Raw genomic sequence first — 9,607 nt, 5'->3', positions numbered from 1 at the left:
GTGATGGGACCTCTGCCATCCCCCTCCATACTTTCCGTTACTTCCTAAGTGGAAATGTCCAGGAAGCAGCCTCTTCTAGGACACTGGCTGATCCTGTTTTAATTTCCTTCTACAGAAAGAGGGAAGACTGAGCTCATTTGACCTCCTTACGAAAGCAACACAGAGGAAAGGGTAGAAAGGAAGTACATTAACATTTCCTAAGGGACATCTTCCCCTGCTATTTAATTTAACACTCATGTCATCTCTGGGAGGTAAAACTATTATGACGCTTATTTGATGATACTGATGATACTTGGAGATATTAAACTGTCTGCCCAAGGATATCAGCCTGTGGGAGAGGCCCCTCTGCAAAGACCTTTCTTCTCTAAGCTGGGGATTTTAATGCACTAGAAATGCACTGTGCAAAGCACTATAGGCAAAGTGGGGCCTTAAAGACTAGAATCTTTAGTAACAGGAGGAACTTCCCTAAAGGAAATTAGAACTTGGTGAAGGGCCCCAAATACATACTGAAATAGCTGTCTTACAAGAGCATCTGTCTTACAAGTGCTCATCCTGACAGGTAATAAGAAAAAAATAGTCATTCCTGTTTTTAAGTTTTCATGCAGCATATGAGCAAGGCCAGATGAGAGTCATGGTCCGAACCAGGAATCAAAGATGGATGAGAATAGATTTGATCAGTATTGCTTAAGCTTTGATTTATTCCCAAAGTAGTAAAAAGGTAGTGCAGAGGATTTTGATGGGTGGAGGTGGCTCTGATTCCCCATTGCCTTCCTGTGTTTCCTGGAGGTGCACTGAAGGATGTGTAGCTTCAGCAGCTTGTGTGGGGTGAGATGTCAGTGAGAACAGAGAAGCCTGCAAAGAGTGGCCTCAAGGCTTTTTATACCCCAGCAGGACAACTCATGCATTACAATTTTTTTTTTTTCTGTATGAACCTGGTGGCTCTGAATGTCCTTGTACATGTCCCTTGGTGCACATGTGCAGGAGTTTTCAGAGGTCTGTACTTGGAAGTAGACTTATCATGGGAGAAAATCTCATTAAACTCTACTTTAAATTGTTTTCCAATGTGTTATACCAATCTCCACACCACCAGCAATGCATGAAATTTCCATTGCTGCACACCCTTGCAGAAAGCTTTGCCAGTCTGGTGGGTGTGGCATCTCATTATGGATTTAATTTACAATTTCCAGCATTAATAATAAGGGTGAGTGTCTTTTCACAAATATATTGGCCATTGCTCTTTTCTCAACAGTGAAATGCCCATTTGTTTCTTGCCCCCATTGGGTTGTTAGGCTTTTTTTTTTAACCCATTATAGGAATGCTTTATGTATTCTGGAACTTTTATTGGTTAAATGTTTGGCAGATATTTTCTCCTCACTTATGGCTTGTGTTCTACTCTCATATACTGTATATGAGTTATTTTTGAAAAATTGCTTAAGAAAAGATGTGCCGACTAATGGTCATGCTGTTGTGTGACTTGGATGATAAGAGAAGATGGATGGGAGAATGAGGGAAGATAGGCACTTTAGTTACCCATAAGCAGACTGTGGATTCCACAACTGACTGAATGAAGCTGATTCCAGAGGTCCCCTTTTGTCCAAATACTTCAAGGAAATTAGATCCCAGATTTCTGCAGGGGAGGCTTAACAATTCTCTTACAAACATTGCAGTCTGTACCTAGAAGTTCTTATTTATTTATTTATTTATTTATTTATTTATTTATTTATTTTTCTAAGTGATTATTTATTTATTTATTCATGAGAGACACAGAGAAAGAGGCAGAGACATAGGCAGAGGGAGAAGCAGGCTCCCTGCGGGGAGCCTGATGCGGGACTTAATCCCAGGACCCCAGGGATCGATCATACCCTGAGCCAAAGGCAGATGCTCAACCGCTGAGCTCCCCAAGTGTCCCCATGTCCATTTAAACTGAGTTTGTGGGCAGCCCCGGTGGCCCAGCAGTTTAGCACCACTTTCAGCCTGGGGTGTGATCCTGGGGACCTGGGATCAAGTCCCATGTTGGGCTCCATGCACGGAGTCTGCTTCTCCCTCTGCCTCTCTCTCTCTCTCTGTCTCTGTCATGAATAAATAAATAAAATATTTAAAAAAATAAATAAATAAACTGAGCTTGTACATCAGTATGCACCATCATATGTGGTATAGAATCTAAAGCACTCCCACTTACTCTGTTCAACACTGAAAGTTTGAATCTGGGTACCATGCTGATTCCTCTTACCCATTATCTCTTGCATTCCTGATTGCAAATGGGCAACTGAACTTTGCTTTCTGCCTACATCCTGTAAGTATGAAGGCTCCGTTTGATCATGGACCTACAGATTAACAAGACCTGCTAGCCTATGATAGGGACATTCAGAAGACTCATCATGGAGGGTGTTAGGGAAGGGTTGCATGTCAGACAGTGAAAAAGTCAGCAATAGGAGAGAAATCCAGTCAAACAGTAGTTGGCAATAGCAAAGTCTAGTAGCAGGCAAAGAGATCCAGGTTTAGGAATTGAGAATAGGGGCAAGATCTAGAAGCTTTAGAAATTCTAGGCACAATAGTCATACAATCCTTCAAATATGAATTGAGCACCTTCTAGGCTCCCTTGTAGAAGCTTGGGATACAGCAGTGACCAAGTCAGCTAAAGTCCCTGCCTTCGTGGAGTTGACAGATTTTCAAGGAGAAAATGATGATAATAATATGACAAAACAAAGCAATTTCACATAGTAGTAAATACTACAAAGAAATTAAAACAGGATAATGCAGGGATGTTTAGGTGGCTCAGTGGTTGAGCATCTGCCTTTGGCTCAGGTAGGGAGCCTGCTTCTCCCTCTGCCTATGTCTCTGCCTCTCTTTGTGTGTCTCTCATTAATAAATAAATAAATAAATAAATAAATAAATAATCTTAAAATAAAATAAAACAGGATAATGCAATAATAGAAGGTGACTGGGAGTTGGGGGAAAGATCCTTGAGACAGGCTTATCTAGCCTGGCTTCTCTGGGGAGATGCTGTGGGAGGCCTTAAGGATAAGAAGAAACCAGTCATGGGAAGGACTACGAATGAAGGGCCCCTGGTGAAGGGACCATCAAGTACAAAGACTCGGAGACAGAGAACAAGCCAGAAAGCTTAAAGAAGCAGAAGTCACTAGCATAGAGTGAAAAACAGGGTGAAGCTGAGGTTGGAGAAGTAGACAAGGTCAAATCCTGGTCATTGAAGGCCATTAGAGGCCATGGCAAGGAGATCAAATTTTTCTCTAAGTAAAATAGAAAGCCTTTGGAGGATTTTGAGTTAAAGAGTGAGGTGATGTGACTGACATTTGAAAAAGCTCATCCTGGCTTCCATGGTGAGCAGGTTCCCAAGGACCCTAGTAGATGCAGGCAGGGTGACCACAGTGGGAGGACATTGCAGAAGTCTACAGCAGAGCCAGAGAAAGAGATGAAGGAATGATAACTTGCTATCACCTGGATGAACCTCTTTTTAAGTTTTGCTAAGTCAAAGAAGCCAATGACAAAAGGCTACATATTGTATGAGGCATAGCACAGAGAGAGAAAATAGATAAGTAGTGTCCAGGGCCTGGGGAGAAACAGACATGATATGATGGCTAATCAGTAAGGGGGGGTCCCTTTCAGGGTAATGAAAATGTTCTGGAATTAGACAACAGTGATGGCTGCTCAATCTTGTAAATACTAAAATCCCTTGAATTCCATACCTTAAAAGGATTATACGATATGTGAATTACCTCAATTTTCAAAGAAGAAAGGAGCCCAGGTCAGATACAATCATGGTGACTGTTTTTTGTTTTTTTGTTTTTTCTTTCTTTCTTTCTTTCTTTTTTTTTTTTCATGGTGACTGTTGGACTAGATGGTGGCAGTGTTTGCTAAACATTTAGTACAGGTAAGTTTTACCCGTTTTTGGCATGAAATATCCAAAATTCGCTATTTAATTTCTGTATGTTCTTGGCAACCATGAGATCCCCCTCTCCCACTTTGTGAAGACATCCACCTGAGCCGTGGTTGTATCAGTGACTGTACTAGAGGCACAGCTTTGATTTTTTTCAGGTCAGAAAAGACTTCATTACACCCAGATGGAGAACCTTGGTCTTTATGGTCACTTTGATATAACTGTTACCTAGGAATATCATCATTATCTAAAACATGGAAAGTGGATAGTATTTGTGAAACAATGATAACTCGAATGCTTTTAGGATGCTCATTTGTTCATTCATTCAGTGAGCATTTATTAAGTCAGCGTCAGCTATAAGAGCTATAGATGCACAAAATGCTGAAAAGTCTGTGTCCTGTTTTGCTTCTCTAAGACCACTTGCACCCTACCATCCACGCTCTTTACTTCCTGTATTTTACGGCCTATACTCATGCAGGATGAACCTTTTAGAAATACCAACCTGATATCAAATTTGAAATGTAGAGAAAAGTTTTTGCTTAAGAGTTTCTAATATCTAAGAGTCAAAGTTCTATAGAGGTTATGGAAGTTGAAAGCCAACAATTCCTGAGTGAGGAATTGAGGAATTGAGTGAGTCAGCACTTGACTGATTCATTTGGTAGAGCATGTGACTCTTGATCTTGGGTTGGTGAATTCAGTACTCCTTTTGGGTGTTAGAGCTTACTTAAAAATAAAGAAATAGAAATTTTTAAAAAGAAAATAAATAGGGACACCTGGGTGGCTCAGTCAGTTAGGCATCCAACTCTTGATCTCGATGCAGGTCTCAGTTTCAGGGTCATGAGTTCTAGCCTTGTGTTGAAAAGAGAAAAAATAAATAAGAAGTTCACTAAACTTTTTTTTTCAATTAATAAATAAAACAGCCAATGGGAAAAAAAACAGCCAATGACTCCAAAGACCCAATTTAGCCTATGGTCTCCAAGTAGGATTCAGGGGAAAAGCCAGTTGTGGACCTACAGAGCTGAGGCGCAAGAAGAGGTGGTCATTTGTGGCTGGAAAAATGACCAAGTGACTGTGGGTCTATTTGGTTCAGAAGATGGGTAGCTATTATTTAGTGACAAGGATACCTTTCAGCTCTCTCCACAAACATCTTTGGCATCTAGATGAAATTCCCATTTTATAGCTGAGTTTGCCTTCTCTTTGAGCACTAATATTTCATAAGTTTTATAGTAGTTCCAATAATCCTAATTATCCCTTTTCCCATCCATGTCTTCAAACTATGTAGATATCAACCTTTCTGCTTCCCAGAAAATCTCTTGACTCAGAAGGACTTTTGGATGAACCACATTGTACTGAGAAATCACTCTAGGAGAAACTCTTCTAGAAGACAGCAGAAGAAAAATGAATACAAGAAATGGAGGATCAGAGACCAAATATATCTACCTTTCTTAAGACTTTCTGTTGTAGGATAATTAGCTGCCCTAATAATGACACAGTAGCTCACATAATTGTAAGAAATACAACATCTTTTATAAGAGGAGGAAGCTTTAAATTTTTCTCTAATTACTTGGTAAAATTAATTTTTTTGATAAAATTAATTTTGAATAGTTTCAGGAATAATAACCATCATTATTGTAATCCTTCCCCTTAAGGGTTTTCCAATGCACATAGTGACTGTGATATGGACTTATGGCCAACAAGAAATTTGTATGTCCAAGAGACACTCTTGCTAATGTTTTGGGATTTTTTTTTTTTTAAACTGTTTTTGTGTTTTGCAAAAGAAGCTACGTTTCATCTCTTCAACTCTTGAGATCAGGAGGCACTGTGGGTGGAAACATTGTCTGTGAATTCTCTCAGCACAGTCCAGGGAAGGTTAACATGCAGACACAGGTTTATCTCAAAGCCTTTAGAGATAAATTCCTTTTGAGAAAAGTAATAAGAGAATTTTTTAAAAGGCAAAAGTCAATAACTTTGCAGTTACATCAATGCCCACAGGGCTAGATTTTTCATGATAGATGTTCTGAGGGCAAAGCCATTACAGAAAAGCAGAACTGTTACTTCTAATTTGAAACATGATGATAAAAAAATTTTAGTCAGTTGAGGGCAGACTCTTTTCTTTGTTCCTTAAATTGCAATTAAAATATTAATACAGACTAATGAAAGATTTATTAGATTTTCTTGACATATTTATGAATCACATCAGGGCAAAGCTGGCGGAAAAGCAAACGCTTCCTGACATATGAGGTTTTATAAAAACAGAACCTAAAATTAAATGATAGCTATAAAAATAACAGGGCAGATAAAGTAAATTTTATTATTTATACACAGTAAAACTGTAAAACCATTTTTAGTCACCAGATGGTTTTCAATCTATTTAAAAATGAATTAAAACATTATTGTATTTTCAAAAGTTATCTGGTACTTATGAAAAATACACAATTTCCTTACATAGACATATTCAAATAAAAAATATTATTGCATTTGGTCAAAGGTAATTGGAAGAAATAAAGAGAAGAAAATGGTATGATTTTATCTTTTTAAAAAATGTTGACATGATCAAAAGAGACCTGGAGTAAGTTTCTGAATATAAAAATAAGTGACATTTCAGTTAGTATCATAAAAGGAATAATCACTACTCATTTTATCTCTAGTGTCTCAAATAATTTTAGGTCTGATTTTTTTAAGTGGACCATGCAGATATGAAATGCTGCAAGTTATATATATGTGTATGTCATACTGCTTTAAATACTAGTTGATATTGTTTTAAGAAATTTCTGAAAAGAATAAAATTAGCCAATGCCACATCTTCGTTCATTTGTAAAGTAATCAAATCCATTTTTCTCATAAATTAATCACAGATCCTCTTGCTATGTTTTCACTCATTAGTATGATTTCAGAGATAAGTTACTTTCAATCTTACTGAGTTTCAACCCTAATTTAAGAATTTTTAAACAGTGTAAGGGAAAAACAGAAATAGACAAGATAACATACTTCTCAGAGAAAACTGAAAAATAAAGTTAAGGCAATTACTGCCTTACCTGAGTAGGTTTCCAAGCAGGTCACCCTGGGATTCTCTGTCATGACATCTATATATTTAATGTCTTTTGTTTCAATTGCCAACAGCCAACTGTTGATTTGTGGCAATTGTCATTGGTCAATCAAAATCAACCTGAACTTCTTTTTCTCACCCTTTTATCTCCTTGTACTTTCATTCTCTTAAATATATGTCAAGGAATTGCCTCCAACTCCTGTTCTATCCCACCACATCATTAATTCTATACTGGACAAAGCATTGGAGGCAGATAAGATGCTGCCTTATTGATGATGTCTTCCTTCCCTGATCACCTGAGAATAAATAGCACTCTTTCTCTCAGCACTTCGTCCCTCCTGTACTTTACACAGCTTTACTTTTTCCCTAGCATTTACTATTATACTACCACCCGGTAGACCATACCCGATAACTCAATAGAGTTGTTGTTTGTTTATTATCTGTCTCTCTTTGCAGGACAGAGAACTCCAAGTCAGGGTTTTAATCTCCTCTATCGTTTTGAAAACACTTATTTTAGGGGCGCCTGGGTGGCTCAGTTGGCTAAGCATCCAACTCTTGATCTCAATGCAGGTCTTGATCTTAGGGTCATGAGTTTAAGCTCCATGTTGGGCATGGAGCCTACTTAAAAAAAAAAAAAGGCAACTGCTTACTTAATATTCACTTTCATATTATTCTATTGTCTTTAGTTCTTGGTGCTAAGAGTGGTTGGCATATAGTGGGCACTAAATATATATATATATACATATATATGAATAAGGAAAATAATCTAATTCATAAAACTTTATAATATTATATAATCTTTAAGCATATATCTACTCTAGATGGTGATACACCCTTAAATCATATGGGAATAATGAAGACATCTTTTAATGTATAAAGCATTACTTAGAATCTTCCCTGGTTCTATTTCCTATTCTGTTCTACTCAGTTTGGGAGACTTCAGAACCTGGAATTTAAAAAAAAATTTTTTTTAATTTATTTATTCATGAGAGACACACAACAGAGAGAGAGAGAAAGAGGCAGAGACAAAGGCAGAGGGAGAAGCAGGGTCCATGTAGGGAGCCTGACGTGGGACTTGATCCCAGGTCCCCAGGATCACACCCCAGTCTGAAGGGGGCGCTAAACTGCTGGGCCACCAGGGCTGCCCTGGAATTTTTTTTTTAAGTCAATAAACATATGGTAGAAAATAAAAATAGGTGTAGAAATCTTGTTTGGAATTGGGATTATCTAACCAGAAGAACAAGAATTCTTAGAGGCAATATGACCTCAGGATTGAGAACCAGAGCAGTGAAGCTGGACAAACCAGCTTTGAGTCACAGCAACACCACCTGTTAGCTGGGAGGCCTGGGTTAATAACTGACCTTTGAAAAGTCCAGTCTTTATTATTCATGAGAGTCTATAAATTTTGTCCGCACAACATCCCTTCCTTTGGAAAACCAGCTCTCCCTCTTCTCTCCCTCTCCCTCTTCCCTCCTCTCTGAGTCTTATAAGATTCAAGGGCAATCCCTGGATTAGCACAGGGGCTATGGCAAAGGCTCTCTTTTTCCTGACATATAAAGACCATGTGAGTTACATGAAGAGAGGCTATCTTAGAATGATACCAAGTAGTGAGGAGAAATGGAGAAAGAAAAAAAGAGATTGAAATTGTTATACATGCCTTAAGTCAGGTCCATCCTTTGGAGTTCAGAATTAGGCAAATCAAAAATTTCCATTTTTATTTTGTTTAGTTTGGGTTTCTAAACATTTCAAGTGTTTGACACAAAATAAGTTCACAGTAAGTTTTACTGTATGGGTGATGATAAGCAAATGGAGAAGGAAGAGAAGTCTTCAAATAGAAGAGAGGGTTTTGAAAACTTCTAAAATTTTGCTCCACATTTTAAAAATTTCACAACGAGGGACACCTGGGTGGCTCAGTGGTTGAGCGTCTGTCTTCAGCTCAGGGCTTGATCCCGGGATCCGGGATTAAGTCCCACATCGAGCTCCTTGCATGTTGCCTGCTTCTCCCTCTGCCTATGTCTCTGCCTCTCTCTCTCTGTGTCTCTCATGAATAAATAAAATCTTTTTAAAAATAAATAAAAGTTTCACAACGAGGTGTGGCAATGTTGAGCCTAGGAATAACAGACATTAAAAGAAAAAAAGAAAAGAAAAGAAAAGGAAAAAAAAGAAAAGAAAAGAAAGAAAGAAAAGAAAAGAAAAGAAAAGAAAGAAAAGAAAAAAAAGAAAAGAAAAGAAAAGAAAAAAAGAAAAGAAAAGAAAAGAAAAAAAGAAAAGAAAAGAAAAGAAAAGAAAAGAAAAGAAAAGAAAAGAAAAGAAAAGAAAAGAAAAGAAAAGGGACGCCTGGGTGGCTCAGCAGTTGAGCATCTGCCTCCAGCTCAGAGCATGATCTGTGGATCTGGGATCGAGTCCCACATTGGGCTTCTTGCATGGAGCCTGCTTCTGCCTCTCTCCTCTGTGTCTCTCATGAATAAATAAATAAAATCTTTTTTTTTTAAAGGAGAATTTATTTTCTTTTGTGAAACTTTCAAGACCTAGACCCACCAGCTCCCCTGGGAGGCAGAAGGAGATGGGACAAACTACTACAATGATCTTTTACCAACCAGACTTCTCAATAAACATACAACTCAAGCCCCTGCAATTTTTCTAAACTTCCTATTTTGAAAGAATTT

The sequence above is a fragment of the Vulpes vulpes genome, chromosome 2 (assembly GCF_048418805.1).
Source record: "Vulpes vulpes isolate BD-2025 chromosome 2, VulVul3, whole genome shotgun sequence".
Lineage (NCBI taxonomy): Eukaryota > Metazoa > Chordata > Mammalia > Carnivora > Canidae > Vulpes > Vulpes vulpes.
Note: the sequence above shows the minus strand (reverse complement) of the source record.